Below are 17465 nucleotides of genomic sequence, written 5' to 3' on the forward strand. Positions count from 1 at the left end.
CTTTAACATAAGGTCTGAAACTGTAAAACTCCTAGAAGAGAACATTGGGGAAAACTTCATGACATTGAGCTGGACAGTGATTTCATGGATTCGACACCAAAAACAAAGGCACAAAGCAAAATAAACAAATGGGACTGTGGTTGATTCTTGAACAACATGGGTTTGAACTGCTTGGGGCTACTTAGATTCTTTACGTATGGTACTGAAAATGTATTTTCTCTGATGATTTTTTTTTAAGATTTTATTTTTACTTATTTATTTGTTTGACAGAGAGAACAATTAGGCAGAGTGGCAGGTAGAGGGAGAAGGAGAAGCAGGCTCCCTACTAAGCAGGGAGCCTGACATAGGGCTCCATCCCAGGAACCTGGGATCATGACCACAGCTGAAGGCAGATGCTTAACCTACTGAGACACCCAGGCACCCCTCTCTTATGATATTCTTAATGATACCTTCTCTCTAGCTAATTTTATCATAAGAATACATTATACATAATATACCCATAACATACAAAATATGTGTTGTTTATGTTATCAGTGAGGCCTCTAGTCAACATTAAGCTATTAGTAGTTAAGCTTTGGGAGTCAAAAGTTATATACATGGATTCCCAACTGCAAGCTCCCCTCATCCCTTTGTTGTTCAAGAGTCAACTGTACATTAAACTAAAAAGCTTCTGTGCAGCAATTAAAACCATCAGCAACATGAAAAGACACCTTACAGAATAGGAGAAAATATTTGCAAGCTCCATATCTGATAGTTAATATCCAAAATATACAAGGAGTTCCTACAAATCAAGAGCAAAATAACAAATAACAATTTAAAAAATGGGCAAAGTTCTTCCATAGACATTTCTCCAGAGAAGACATACACATGGCCAACAGATACAGGAAAGAAAACATGCTCAACAGCACTAATCATCAGAAAAATGCAAATTAAAACCACAATGATATATCAGCTCACACCTGTCATGATGCCTTTTATAAGAAAAATAAAAGAGAACAAGTGTTAAGGACAATTCAGTAAAACTGGAAATCTTGCATACTGTTGTTGAGAATGTGAAATGTGTAGTCACTATGGGAAACAGTGTGGTATTTCCTCAAAAAACTAAAATTACAAGTGCCACATGGTCCAGCAATCTCATTTCTGAGTATTTATCCGAAGGAATTGAAATTAGAATCTCAAAGAGGTATTTGCACTCCCGTGTTCATTGCAGAATTATTCACAACAGCCGAGCTTAGAAACAACCTAAATGTTCACTGACAGATGCGTGGGTAAAGAAAAAGTGATCTATGCGTATGATGGGCTATTAACCTACCAAAGAAGGAAATCCTGCCATATGCAACAACATAGATGAACCTTGAAGACTATGTGCTAGGTCAAATAAGCTAGTCACAGAAAGACACATATTGTGTGATTCTACTTCCATGAGGTATCCAAAAGAGACGAATTCATGGAAGGGGGGAGTAAAATGGTGGTTCCCAGGAGCTGGGTGAGGGCTAACTGGAAGAGATGCTGTCCAGTGGATGTGAAGTTTCAGTTGTGTGAGATAAGTTCTACAGATCTGCTGTACAGCATTATGTTTCTAGTTAATAATACTGTATTGTGCACTCAAACAGCTAAGAGGGTAGATCTCCTGTTAGGTGTTCTTACCACAATTTTTTTTAAAAAGGAATGAAGGGCCAACTGTTTTTGTAAACTTTCCATGAAATCGCAGCATGCCAATTTCGTGGTAACCCCTTCTCCTAACAAACTTAATTTTCCCAGAGGGAAGGAATTTCCCAGATGTAGAATTTGATATCTAGACAGTTCACAGATCCTAACCTATACCTTTACGTGTTTTCCAACACTCTCACAACATTCTGGTCATCACTTGAATTGTATTTGATAGTCTCCAACTGAGTCTTTCAGTTGTTGAACACTACGGAGATATAAACTTAAATGGTTCACTTATGAAAATAAAAATAAGTTCAAATTCTCTTTTAGCCTTCACCATTCTCCTATCCCAGCTTTAGATTTTAAACAGCTCCTCTGCTCATTGAATAATCTTGATTACTCTCTTCTGGAAAAAGAATTCCTCCCCTGCATTTCAACTCCACGTTTTTCTCTCCATGACCCCCGAATTCAGTGGGAGAATATCCTGTGGGGAACTTGAGTGTTTTATTTTTTTACTTTTTAGTGAAAAAAAGAAACACTTTTTAGTTTTTTTACTCTTTTAGGCTCTCATATTTGTTCATCTATATTAGGTTGGGAACCTTCAGAACAAGACTTCTGTCCAAGTATTGCATTTATTGAGTTCTGTTTTATAGATTTTTAAGTATACTGATATCAGTGCCTTGTATTTATTTAACATTATATCAATACTTATGCCGCCTTAGATTATTCCAAAGAGAGGCCTGCGTGAAGGTTAGAAGGAAAATCTTTTTCATGCAATGCGTTTGCTGTGTCTCTCTATGTAGTACTTCTGAAATACTAATGTTGCAGGCAAATACATTGTCAGCAGGAAAATAATGCATTTGTCATATATACCAGGCTCTACATCAGTTTTTCTTTGAACCACATATGACACGTCAAAATGGAATAAATGATGCTAGAAGTGATTTTTTTAGCTCCCTGAAGAGTAGTTGATCTATGCGTGTCCATGCAGCCTCACCTTATCTGGGGCAGAGCTACAAAATCCAGTTTCATGGTTAAATTAGCAGGTAATCCCTCCTGTTTGCAAGCCTCGAAATGGTGTGTATCTGTCAAAGGAATCTGATTATGCCAGATCCCCAAGGTTCCCGCTTCAGTGCACAGGGCTTAATTCAAAAACAACTGATTCAAAGGGGGAATGTCTGTGACAGGAATCAGCCCTACGACCGATTTTTGTTGTGATACCCGCTGCATATGAGCAACAGAAATGGCACTGGATTGCTTGCACACCTGTATTCGGAAACCAGCTGTGAAGCCTAGATTTAGCTTCTCCTCCACTGGTGTCCCCATCTTAGTAACTGTCACCCTCACCTTCCATTTGACTCCCTTTTCGGCACTCTCCCCTTGTATCCAGTGAAACATCTGGACAGTAGTTTACTTCTGAAAACCCTCTGATGTGTCTACTTCTGGCCACCTGACTCCTAGTATAAGCCCATCCGATTTGTCCACAAATCATTGAAATAGGCAGTGAATTCTTCACCCTATTTTAATTATGTCTTCCTTCCTGCTTGTCTATACTCTGCCTGAATAAACTTTACAGTTTTTTGAAATATTGCAGCTATACCAAAAACATAGATAGGTAGATACCTAGGTAGATAGGTAGGTAGGTAGGTAGATAGATAGATAGATAGATAGATAGAAAGAAAGAAAGAAAGAAAGAAAGAAAGAAAGAAAGAAAGAAAGAAAGAAAGAAAGAAAATAAATGCATAAAACACTGTACCTAATAGCCAGTTTGAAGGTAGGGGGCAAAACAGACACAGTTAGATTTTACTATGTACCCATCTTCATGGTTCTCCACTTTTCCTCTCTGGAAATAAACACTCTCCTGAATGTGGTGTTTATCAGAATGTTCTTTCAGTATAGTTTGTCTTGTCATGTGAAGCCTCTGCTTCAGCCCTTCGATGTGCTTCCATTACCTTTAGTCCCCAAACCTAGGCCCTGGCTGGCATGGCCTCCCATAGTCTGAGGCTCTCCCCAGGCTGCTGGTCTCTAGCCCTATCACACACCACTCTCCTAGGCCAGGGAAGGCCCTGTCCCTCCTCCAGCCTTAGTGCCTCGTGGAATCCCTCCAACATACGCCGCACTCCATGATTGCTAGCAAATTGGACAAGTACACGAGTGATGGCCAGACTCTATGTTGAGACACAAACATGAAAAAGTTCTAGTCCATGTCTTCTAGGGTTTGTAACAGATGAGAAGAGAGGCAAACAGACCACGGGGTGGATGTGAAAATAAACAATTGTACACCAGTTGTGGTAAGACCTATAACAGAAGTCGGGACAAGCATAGGGATGGAAGACCAAAGGGTGTAATCAGATCTTCTGGGGTTAGAGAGGATAAAAGAAGGCTACACACAAGAGGAGACATTTAAATTGAAGCTCGAAAAATGAATAGGATTTTTCAGCGCACAGAAGGAAGAAAGCATATTTCAGGCAGAAAAATTCAGCATGTGAAAGTACAGAAAATGCACAGGGCCCACGTGAAGTCGGGAGTGGCTGAAGCACAGGGTGGTGTGGAGCAGATGTGAGAGAGGAAGTCGAAGAGCCGGGCAGTGGCCAGACCAGGGGGGCTTTATATATGGAGCTGTGCTATTTGGACCATTCTCATTGTTGAAACCCAATTTATTACTTGTATGGTGGGCACTCTGCCAAGCCAAGCTGAGCAGCATGTATAAAAAAATGAGTGTTCTGTCCTTAAAAGCTTATCTAATAAGGAGATAAAACAAATTCTTAATGTGTATTTTTTAGTACTTTTTCCTCAAAGAGAGGAAATGTGTCTGGAATGACTCTATGTAATGAAATTAGATTTTTTTTATTTTTTTTTTTTTTTTGGTAAAGCCACTGGTCAGGAGCTGCATGGCCACAGAAGAGCTGACAGAGGATGGTAACAGCCACCTGAGGGGCTGTGGTGACCCATGTTCACAGAAGTTTAGCCCCTACCCTTCACAAGCTGGTATGGGATTGTGGGGGGACCTGTGCTCACCTTCTACTTAAGGTCAGCAGTGACTGGATACTCGTGGGGGTTGATTTCAACCCCTTGTAAGTGACAATAGAAGAGAACCTTTTTTTTTTTTTTTTTAGGTTAGGGAGGGTCATCTTTCTTAATAACCTATAAATACTCCTGAGAAGGGTTAACATGGTAAAGATTATATCCCATTCACACCGTAGTATACAATAACTCACCAGATTTTTCATGAGAGAAAGTTTAAATCGTTCATTGTCATTAAGTACCTGTCTAGGGTCTCTGACAATGGCAATGTATGTTGAAACCTGAACCATGAATCCCAATAAATTTTATGTCTCCCCATGCCTCCTATATTCCCAATTTGTGGGAAACTTATGATGTTATTTATTTTTTTATATTTTGAAAAATGTAACAAAGTATCACTTTAGCACTGGTGTCTGATGAAATAAAGGAATACAAACATGGCCCTGGTTTCACTGAACTTTGGACACATATGTGAGATGCACTATTATGGCTGAGTTATGTCTCTGAGGCCAAATTCTACCTGCGGCCGCCTTGACTCCTCCACTCACACATTGAATGGGAACTGCAAATGAACGTCCAGACAAAGAATTCCTCCCAGCATGGTAAACCTTTTCATTCTCTGCCTTAGCAGACATAAAATGAAATTTAAAAAACAAAACAAAACAAAAAACTTTATCCCCTCAGTTCTGATTAGTCTGAAGCAGTTATACAAAAAGTGCATTTGAGATACTCCCTCTTGCTGCTCTTCCAGAAAGGCTAATATATTAAAAAAGCAGGTTATCAATTTATAATATGCCTTCCATGCTTTCCCACAATCCCCTTTGAGAAGTGCCTCTTTTCAACCTAATATAGGATAGTTTTGTCCCTGGGCCTTTTTGTCAGATACAAATGTGAAGGTGTTGGGGGGAAAAAAAAAATCTAAGAATCTCTTTAATTTTCCCTGGGAGGCTAGAAAATGTTGCAGCTGCACTTGGAAGGTCTTTTTCTACTGGTTGTACCAATTAACCTTAAAGGGGGTGTTGGATTAGTCCTTTCCTCTCTGGGGGTGTCCCAAAGTTGTGTTTCTGTTTTGTGCCTTTTGTTTGCTATGTACCCAGTTCTGCCTGCTCCCAGTAAATGTTGTTGCTGAGAAGCAAATGAGCGATTTTGTGAATAGCATTTCCTACTGCTTTACCTTGGTTGGATAATCAGATGTGAAGGCTTAATTGAAGTAAAAGTGTTAGAAAAGAAATGGAAAAATGGCATCTCTAATGAAGTAGCAAGAAAAGAAAGGTGTTCAGATACCTGCAGATTAATGGCTTGAAAGAAATTTATCTATTTCTCTCTAAGGTGTAGAGAGAATTCTCTAGAAATAAGAAGACATAGAAAGTAGAAATCATCAGAATTATTATTCTTCAGCAGTGACATTTCATCTAAATGTCTTATAAAATATTTTTTTAGTCTTATAAAATATCTTTGTGTTAACTGTTCTACTTAAATTCTGAATTATATTTCTTTCATGTTCTGCAGATTTCAATTTATCATTTAGATATCTATCTTAAAATAACATTGTTTCTGCATTAAAACAATAAGCAATATTCAGCTGGTGAAAAAGGAAAAAAGATATAATGATTGGAGAGAAAAAAACATTGTCATTATTTTCTAATCACATGATTGTAAGTAAATGAAAGCCCCCCAAAATGTACAGATGAATTATTAGAATTAGTTTTTGAGTTGAGTAAGATTGCTGCATGTAAAATCAATACATGAAAGCAAAAGGGTTTCTGAATGCCACCACAAATTGTTAAAAAATTTGACTGAATATAAAGTTTTCAATAATGATATCTTCAGAAAAGACTAAGTAAATAGGAATAAATCTAAAAATGACATGCAGGACTTTTTTCTTAATAAAAAGTAGTGTAAGATATCTAGAATGACTAAATAAATATATATTCCATATTTAATGGTTGGGAGATTCAAAGTCAAAAGGAGAAAATTTCTCCTAAGCTTACTTAAAATTTCAATGCAATTTCAGCCAAAATCCAACACGGTTATTTTACTTGTCCACATGTGTGGTATGTGTTGATAAACTAATCCAGAAGTATGTATATGGAAGAGTAAAAGACCAAGGATAGCTACATATTCTTTTTTTTTTTTATAGTCACATATTCTTTTTGAAGATTTTTTAAAAAGATTTTATTTATTTATTTGACAGAGATCACAATTAGGCAGAGAGGCAAGCACAGATAGGAGGGAAACAGGCTGCCCACTGAGCAGAGAGCTTGACGCGGGGCTCGATCCCAGGACCCTGAGATCATGACCCAAGCTGAAGACAGAGGCTTAACCCACTGAGCCACCCAGGCACCCCGATAGTCACATATTCTTAAAGGAAAATACAGATAGTTGATTCACGATGCTCTCAGATGAACAGATAACAATAAAACATTATGATAACTATACAGAAATAAACAGACCAGTGGGTTGGAATAGAGACCCCAGGGATACATCACATAGATTTATGCAAACTAGATTTACGATTAAGTTGATATTGCAGGTCAGTAAGGATAGGATGAAATTTCTAAAAAATGATAATGGGCTATCCCTGAAGAGAAAAAAAAAAAACAAAACACCAATTGGGTCATGTTTTATACCCTTCAAAAATAATATTAGGTGGAAGAAATAATGAAACAGATTTATAAAATATTTAGAGAACAATAAAGAAATATGTATCTCATTAGAATAAGGAAGAATTTTTTATAACTTAAGATTAAGAAAACATTTTAAGAATGTATGAAAAACAGAAAACATATGTAATATCAGAATTTTTTTCGAAAAGCTATAAAGCAGGTCCTAGAAATCAATAAGAAAAAGGCAAAGAATTTTTCATATATTTCACAGAAAGGAAAGTTCAATGGCAAGTGAGTTTCTGAAAAAAAAAAATATAATCTCATTATTACTCACTCTTAGGTAAGTCATATAGGACTTAGGTCTGAGTAGTGTAATTAATGAATGTAATCAAATAATTTTGATTAAGTCATCTAAATAAGTGCCACAATACAATATAATTTCACAACTAGCAGATTAGCAAAAGTTGAAAGATTGAAATACCAAATTCTGATGGGGATATGAAGCCATATATATACACATATATATATGTATATACATATACACATATGTATATATATACATACATATGTGTATACACACACACACACACAGTAGATGTGTCAATTGGTGTAACTTCCAAAAACAGCTCAGCATTATCTTGTGAACTTCCACCTCTGCATGCCCTATGATCAAGCCATACAGCTTCTTAGGTTTATACAATAGAAAATCTTCTATATGTGCACAAGGACACATGTAGAATTTTTTCATGGTAACATGATTTGTAATGGTAAAAAATTGGGACAATACAAATATCCTCAAAAGTTGATTGGATGAATTAATTGTGCTATTTTTGTATGATGGAATATGATATAAGAGTGAAAAATGAATGAAACACAGCTACATGTGCAACAGCAATGATTCCCTCATGAATGTAGATTAAACAAAAATAAAAACTTTCAGAAAAATACTTATTGTCAAGTCTAAATACACAAAACTAATCATCTTTAGGGTTGTAAACATACAGTGTAAAATGATAAAGAAAAAGAAGGAAATGATAAATAAAAAATGTAAAAGTGGTTAGTGGTACATTTTAAAGGTCATATTTGTGCTTTATTCTATATATTTTAGTCTAGATGGTAAATAAACTGATACATATGTGCTTATCACTTATTCATATATACTTAAACATATATTCTATGCATATGTTATGAATTTTACTTTTAACATTTATCTTTAAAAGCATTAATATATGTAGTTATATATATAAAGAAGTAGAAATTAGTTGAACATCACAAAATATCCATATTTGAATGTGTATGAGTATTTACATACGTATTTAAGAATTTTTAAATCTAAATAGTCCTTGCAAAGACTCCCAAGGTCAAGGAAAATGCTTTGTTCATATTTTGATCAAGGTAAATTTATTCAAATTTTTTCACAGTAGGACTATAGGAAATAGAATCTCTTATACTTGAATTAGGATCTAATCTGTGAGATAAATGGTAGTACTAACCACATTCTATTCTTTTTGGCTTCAGTGACCATATGCCAAATCAATGCAAGTAATTCTGTATAATAACTGTGCTGGAAGAATATATCTTCTAATGAACTCTCCCCTGGGACAACACTATAAAGAGATGACCCTGAATAAACTTAGTTTTTTTTTTTTTGTTTATTTGTTTATTCATTAGTTCGAGAGTGAGAGTTGCAAAAGAAACCTAAGGCATGGATATAGAAAGAAGGTCTGAAGGGAAGGGTGCCCTCAATTTCTCACTGCTCTCAATAACTTCAGTGTTTCCTATAATAGATCTCATAAATTTTATGGAAGAATACATTATACTTTTGAAAAAAATGCATTCTTGAAAATCTTAGTCTAGGTGGTATTAACCAAGATATTGATGAGTTGGGTTCATCTGGGTCAGAGAAGTGAGTAAAAACATGTCCTAAATGCTTTGAGAGGAAGTAAGCTAACTGGATTATTAACTGGGATTAAGGATTTTATACTTCAGATTTTAAGATATTCAATATACATTTCACATGTTGATTTATAATCTATATACTCTAAGACTCTCTCTCTCTCTTTCAAGAAAGAATAATATAAGAATAATGTAGGGATGCAAAAACTCTGCTACTCCACAACAGAAGTTTCATTTTGCTATCAAAGAATACTTGCTTGTTTTCTTTGGCTGTGTTGAAAGCCAATTCCTGTCAATATCTCAGGTTGGTTCTTAGCAACCAAGAAGAATATGAATAATATAACAAAATTTAATATAACATAACATGATATAATATAATATAATATTGTGAAATATATAAAACAAAAATATATAATAAAATGTTGTGTGTATATATATACATATATATACACACACCCATATATATATATATACATATATATATATGTATATACACACACAAAACCAAATACATAAATTCCTTTCTTTTCTCAAATAGAGTGAGTTTATCTTTGGGCATCTAGTATTTTGAATGTTCAAATTGTAGGGCATATTGAAACTATAAAGTCCAAAGTGTAATATGAATATACAGTCGAGTCAACACTCTTTTGCAAGAGTTTTTTTGCAAGAGTTTTTGTCCCTCTCACTGACAGTTTATCTTCTTAAGGGACCAGACTACTAAAACTTCTGGGGAAAGACAGTAGCAATCACAATTCAGTGGCCATAAAAGGGTACATATCTCAAGGAGACTCGAAGTAGCACAGTTGGAAACTGACCACGGTTGCGGAGAACAAGAGTAGACGAGGAAAGGAATCTAGCTGCAGAATGAGCCTCCACAGAACTCTGATTCTGAAACAATGTCACTGGGCAATACAGATGTTCCAAATATATGTGTTGAGTGGTAGAATTGTAGCTACATGCCTGTAGTCTTTCTTCACTGCACACAACAGTGTTGAGATGGGATTAATTTTAACCTAATTTCACAGAAGAAATTGCAACTCAGTGAGAGTAAGTGATGACATAAGATTATACAGCTTGGAAAAGATGAACTCAAACCTGGGTTGGTCCAGTCTACTTTGACTCCTCATGGAGAGAAATGCACACACACACACATACAAATACATTGCATGTGTATTTATATATATGTGTGTGTGTGTGTGTGTGTGTGTGTATGTATATATATATGCACATAAACTATTTAATATCATCTACTAAACAGTATATATATGGCAGTAGATTAGGTCTAGAATTTAAATGCTAAAGGCACTAAAACTAAAACCATCTGAGGTGATACGTGGCAACAATACTTTAGTTAGGCTAGAAAAGAGGAAGAAGCAAGTGCTTGATTTGGACCTGGTGGTGCAATGCAGATGGTGGTCTTTGAGAAAACAAAGCTCTTCTACTCCCTTCCAGAGCTTCTTTCCTGTTGAGATGAATGGTATTTCTCTTGCACTGAAAACAGAAGGACAAGGAAGAGATTGTCAGTATACTCAAGATCTTTTATGACATGACTAGGAACTTAGAGATGAGGTCTCTATCTCCTAGGAATGTCTAAACAAGGACGGGAAACAAACTCATCTTTAGAAGTCCAGAGGCATAGTTATAATTTCAAATATGTGTAATAAAATTTGTTTTGTAAACTGTAGGCTGAACAGGTCACAGTTCCAGGCAAGAATTCAAAGGAGATGATCTCTTGTTATATAAATTTTTTACTTTAAATTTCCCTGGTATTTATGCAACACTACAGATTAGTGAATAAGTAGAGTAAGGTCTGATGGTGTCTGAAAAAAAAGTTTCCTACCTGAATACTGCCTCTCTTTATATTTGGCCATCTTGCTTCCAGGGCTATTTCTGGTCATTTAAAAAAATGGATTTCCAGGCGCCTGGGTGGCTCAGTGGGTTAAGCAGCTGCCTTCGGCTCAGGTCATGATCTCAGGGTCCTGGGATTGAGTCCCGCATCTGGCTCTCTGCTCAGCAGGGGGCCTGCTTCCCTTCCTCTTTCTCTGCCTGCCTCTCTGCCTACTTGTGATCTCTCTCTGTCAAATCAATAAATAAAATCTTTTAAAAAAATGGATTTCCTTAGGAAAGGACGGGGCAATTTTTATTACTTTTCATGGTAATGGAGCACCCTGGGGATGAAGTTAAAGCCACAGCAGGGCATGAGCTCCCCTCTCTAGAGCAAGATGGAACATGTTTGGAAGGCCAGCTGATAACTTAAAGCATCCTATGTAGTTTTCCAAAGTTAGATTTCAGTAAATGGGCAGAATTGCCAAAGATTGTTGATATTCATAGGTCAGGAAACCAAGTACTTGTCTTCTAGAAAGACTGCCCGCAGGGAGTAGGGTCTAAGAGATTAAGTGGGACTCAAGAGAGAGGCTTTGCAAACATGGAGCAACATACCATCAAATTAAGCAGACCCCCAGGTGCTGGGGAGTATCTCCCAGCTATAACTTGGTGCCTCATGAGAGTTCAATATTTGACAACAGGATCCCTGAATCCCCAGTGTGGAAGCATAAATAATTTAAAGAAACCCTCCAATTCCTACCTACCCCCCCATACACATAGGAGTAAGGCTTTGGAAATATTACCTGAATCAATCTGAACAGAGGGAATGAGCTTGATTCTCTGCTGAAAAAGAACAATCATAGCTTTCTTGAAAAGTTGTGATGTCCACACACTACACAACTTCAGGGGTTATCATTCACTATCTCCAGTGTGTATGAACCATCTCTGGAAATCCTACCTAATCAGAAGCCTCTGGAGGAGGGGGACAAAGGGTGCTGTTTACAATGACCACTAGGAATTAACCTGTATTGAGAATAAGGCACATTGATATTTGAGAAACAAGATGGAGAAGTCAAGAACCATAGGCTACAATTTTGTTAGCAGTTCAAAAGTCTCTCTTCCTCCTCATCTACACAACTGTGGCTTGTGCTCATTCCTTGGAGTTGGAGAGAAGCACTTTATATGGTCAACATAAATCTCTACATTGGTAGTTTCTGAATATACTCCGCAGCCAATAACCAAGTTATCAGTTGTTGCTTCTTTTTTCTTCCAAGGGATGGATTTTGTGAATTGCAATTCCCACCATGCCGTAAGTCAGTGAAATAAAGGAGTCTAGGAGAAGCAATTTATTTTAACATAATATTTTACATTTTTTTATTATAGAAAATATATTTGATATATTTTACCTTAACAGCTGTTTGGAATTATAAAGTGAGACTATTTGGTGAGTGACAATATTATAGGTTACTTCCCAGGAGCCAGTAGTTAGTAAGTTCATGTGAACCTCGAAGTGCTATTTTATCTTTTTTCCTTCTTTCTTTAACCATCGAGTCATGTGTACAAACCAGTCTCCTCACAGTGAACTGTGAGGTCTTTTAGCAGCCATTTTTGTCCAGGAAGAGCCTGTGATGTGAAACCTGTCATTGTACAGTTGCAGCTGGCAGAGAGTTACCGTTACCCGATAACTTACAACAACTTAATTTTCAAATTAGCAATTCCTGCTGCATAGGGTTTTGTTTAAAAGGCTGACTTCACTACAAACAAGTATTTGTCTGAAAGGGGGTAGTTTATGGAATGTGTTATGATTCATAAAATGGCATTTGTGCAGAATGTAAATTGAATTACGCTCAGACTTGACTTGTCTGCTTCCAGCAAGTTGTCTGCCATAAATACTGAGCGATTTGACAAAACAATAAGCACAAACATGACCCAGTGAAATAGGGTGGTGAAAGGGAACAGATCATATATAAAGTTAGTGAGGGGTCAGTAGGAGGAATCTGTTCTCTAAATCCTCATGGAACAAGGACCATAAATTTCAGATCTATTTGATTAGGGTATAGGGACATCCCGTAGGTGACCATGGTGACATACACCAGTCATTTGTACTCTGAAGGCAGCATTTAACTATGAATGTTCAATGCCCTACAGGCATATACATTAGCTCCAACCTTTCCTCCGGGGTCAAAAATAACACCTAAAACATGATGAAATAAAATATTTTATGTAGCCCTTTGCACATTAACGTTTCATGGAATGTTTCACAGGCAAATATAGCCTTTATTACTATGACACATCCAGTTATATGAAACAACATTTTGCAGCCAATAGGGTGTTAATATTTTTACAAGGTGCATACTACATCATAATGTAAGGGAAGGGAAGTTATCTCAAATGTAGAACTTGAGATACTAAAGCTTTTAATTATCTGTTGCCTGGTAGTTAGAGTCAGTGGTGCACCTTAATCCAAACTAGAATAATTCAAAGAAACCTATATCATACTATTTGGATATGAAGCACAGTTTTGAAGTCATAAAAACATCCTAGTTTAAGTCCAATCAACTAGTATATGTTAGACACAAAAAGACTTCAAGAGGTAAGAATTAGAGGGAATGATTGCTTACTTATTTAACTTAATTGATTGCTTATTTTCTGCAAATGTTTACCTTAAACACTGTTTTTAAGTGCTGCTCACGTATCAACACATTCAACCATCACAACAACCTCATGATTACGCCCCCATTTAATGGATTAGGGGACTAAGGCACAAAGATGTCAAGTAACTTAGTCACACCACTAAGATGTCATTTGCTTGTATCATTAAATAAATTCTGTACTCGTACGTCATTCACCTACCGATTTAAGTCTCATTTGTGGATTGCAATGAAGGTATGTATCTCTACCTCGATCTCTAGAATTGTCCAATTAAATGAACAGAGGCCAAAACAGGATTTAAAGTGACTACAACCGTGCTCTAAAGTATAGGTGTTGGAATTTTCACAAAGAAAACAGGTTTTTTTCTTCCCCAAAACTCCTTTTCAATAAGAACCATGTAGTGATCAAAGGAGATAGTTTATAATGATTAGCCCTTCACATGGCTACAATCAAGTTTGAAAAAAATAATAAAAATATTTTTGCTTGAACTACTCCAAAATGTGAACAACCAAAAAAATGACATATGTATTTTTCTTCACAACTGAGCATGCCCCCAAAAAGCCAAAGAAAAGAGATAAATGTCTAAATGGAACAGTGGCAGCTCTAAGTGCTTTTGAGGCTTTGGAAAAGTTTTGTTCCACAAAAGGGCTTTTATATTTGTGTAACAGGTTCTTATTCAATACCTAATCACACTTGCCTGCTGTCAGCAGGCCTGTAAGGTTTCTCTCTCACTCAGTTATTAGCTGCTGCTGATGTGACATTTTCAAAATTTAGAAATGTAATGGGAAGTAAGTGGAACCCATCCCCATGAAGCATTTCACTCCTTGGTCCCCCAAAACTGGCAATTGGCTTGCAATAGAAAACAAGTGAGTGTTCTCAGAATTCACAAAATTCAACTCATGCTGTGGAATAAGTGGGGTTTTTTTTGCATCCTTGGGTGATTGTTTACATTGTTCTTGGTGGTGACCATGGCAACAGTGGTAATGGATGGAGAGTAGAGGCAGACATGTTTGCAATCATGGTAGCCCGTCCTGGTTATTAGTAGTTGTAGCAACTGCGCTACTCACAGTAACAACAGAACTCATTTATAAGAGACGAATCCAGAATTATAATTATAGTTTTTATATATTTATAGTTTCTTCCATGTTTTTATTTATTTCTGTGGGAACGATGTAAGATTTGATCTTCGAAATGTGGGAAATCATAGTTCTGGAAAACTTTTTTCCTGATGAAGTAGCTGTTAAGGCTTTGCATGATTTGAAACCTGGGCTATGGAGAATGGAGAATAATTTTTTTTTTTTTGGCCAAATCTATGTAGAAACAGTCGGGGTAAAAATATATATTTTTTAGGGACGCCTGGGTGGTGCAGTTGGTTAGACGACTGCCTTCGGCTCAGGGCGTGATCCTGGAGTCCCAGGATCGAGTCCCACATCAGGCTCCCAGCTCCATGGGGAGTCTGCTTCACTCTCTGACCTTCTCCTCGCTCATGCTCTTTCTCACTGTCTCTCTCTCAAAATAAATAAATAAAAAAAAATCTTTAAAAAAATAAAAAAAATATATATATATATTTTTTGAAGTATTAACAGTCAGAATTAGCTTTCTTGAAAGCTAATGAATGATCTGAAATCATTCATTGTCCTGCATTTTGCAAATGTTTTCCTGGGAATTGCTGCTGCTTTTCTTAGACTTGCTTTGGAAAGTTAATTTTATGTGGACTCGCAATTATACTTTCTTAAATTACTGCCCTCTTTCTTCTTTAAATTAAGTGAAGTTTCTTCCATTAGTACATGGAGAATACAGAATAGAGAAATAACTATCCAAAGACACTGTCCCTTACAGAATATTCTCAGGGTATAATTTAATATTTTCTTTAGAGAATTTTTGTATCCACCTTAATGGTGAAATTATAATGGCATGCTGGTGAGGATAGGAGAAAAAAATAATTCAAATGTCCTGAAAAATAGTTATTCTTCATCCTGATAATTTTAGGGTTATGATATTGACTTTGAACATTGATGGTGACTCTGAAAATTTACAGGGAAATAAAATAAAAGCAATGACTGTATCACCCTATCTTGATATCTTTCAGTACACTTGAGCTATGTGAAATTGCAAATGTACAAAATTCTCCTCAAGACATAGGGAATTTATTTTGAAAGATATCACTTGGCATTTGGGAAACAAGAAATAATCAATGATTAAAATACATGATAGAAATTTCACTAGTTAAAAATACATTTTTAAATGTGAATAGTTAAAATTCAGTTATGCCTTGATGAAAAATGAAAAGGAAGTCAAAGGAGAGAAGACACTGCTAGAAAGACAGAAATTAATTTCAAAGTAAATAACTGCAGCTTTAAATTTTGAGTAACTTACCCAGAAATTATAACTGAAAATTTGAAAGGATAAAGACCACAATGCACCAATGCAAGCTTTATTCAGACCATGAAGTAAGGCAACAGAAGCTTTAACACAATTTTGTGGGTTTTTAAAGTCCTGCTCATTTAATTCATTAATTCTTTTTTTTTTTAAAGATTTTATTTATTTATTTGAGAGAGAGAGACAGTGAGAGAGAGCACGAGCGAGGAGAAGGTCAGAGAGCGAAGCAGACTCCCCATGGAGCTGGGAGCCTGATGTGGGACTCGATCCCTGGACTCCAGGATCACGCCCTGAGCCGAAGGCAGTCGTCCAACCAACTGAGCCACCCAGGCGTCCCTAATTCATTAATTCTTATGAAAACAGAAAAATGATTTACAGCAGTCCCAGGTGTCTAGTTAACCTGTGATTGCCTAAACATTACATTGCAATTGCATTATCACAAATAATTTGCTTTGGGTTTTATTTTATTATATGTGTATGTGCCTATTTAATAAATGTTCTTAATTCTGCATTTCTTAGATTAATATTAAAATTAGTTATCATTCCCTGAGCTGACTCTCCTTTTAGGAAGCTAAAGACCTTGGAGGCAAGAAGTCAGTATAGGATTAATAATTTGTCATGGATAATCCACAAAATAAATAAAGCCAGTGTGAATAATTGGAAGTTGGCAGAGTTGTGACATAGGAGCTATTGAAAGTTAATTCAATATGAAGTTACTCATAGTTACTTCTCTCTCATCAACCAGCCACTAGAATAAGCTGCAATTGATAATTCTGTATATAAAGTGGCATTTGTGTGGTATCGGTGTTTTACGATTTTATCTGCAACGTGTAATATTTTTCTTCTTGACACAGTTCTAGTTTTATTAAAACTCAGAAATGTGCAAGTTTTTCCATGGATATTAAACATTCTTTCAACTTTGAAAGTAAGGTCCAGAACATTTTCTGCATCTTTATGTTAAAGATATCCATGTGTGGTTTCTAAAATATCCCAAACTGAAATTACAGTTTGAAAAATGCAATTAAACTTCATGAAAATGCAGTTAAGCCTCATGAAAACTCACTCACTTGTAAAAAGGACTTGCAAGTTCAGCTAGTGTTAAAATAACAAGAGATTAATAATGGCAGATTGAATATTTGAATTACTTACCTACTGGATTAGTCTTTTTAGCCTAATGATATCTTCCAGAAAATAGTCACATTTCCCACAATTAAAATTGTACATATTCTAGATTTCTGATTTACCAGTCTATAAGGTACTATAAAATTATGAGACTTTGTTACTTACCCCAGGCCTAATTGTTGATCAGACACGAAGACATTAATTATATGCTTTTTTTTGTAGCTACTATGATATTTTATTTTCAAAATATGACTGTAATTAAGTTTGGAGGTAAAACTTCATCTGGGCTTTTCCTTAACATATTTCATGTTT

The 17465-nt window shown here is 36.0% G+C and overlaps 1 protein-coding gene across 1 annotated transcript in view; it reads left to right on the forward strand.

Annotated features, from left to right (window-relative positions):
* Positions 1-17465, forward strand: part of PLXDC2 (plexin domain containing 2) — a 472118-nt gene that overhangs the window by 291434 nt on the left and 163219 nt on the right. The gene's annotated exons all lie outside the window — the stretch shown is intronic.

This window comes from Neovison vison, chromosome 12 (genome assembly GCF_020171115.1).
Source record: "Neovison vison isolate M4711 chromosome 12, ASM_NN_V1, whole genome shotgun sequence".
Taxonomy (NCBI): domain Eukaryota; kingdom Metazoa; phylum Chordata; class Mammalia; order Carnivora; family Mustelidae; genus Neogale; species Neogale vison.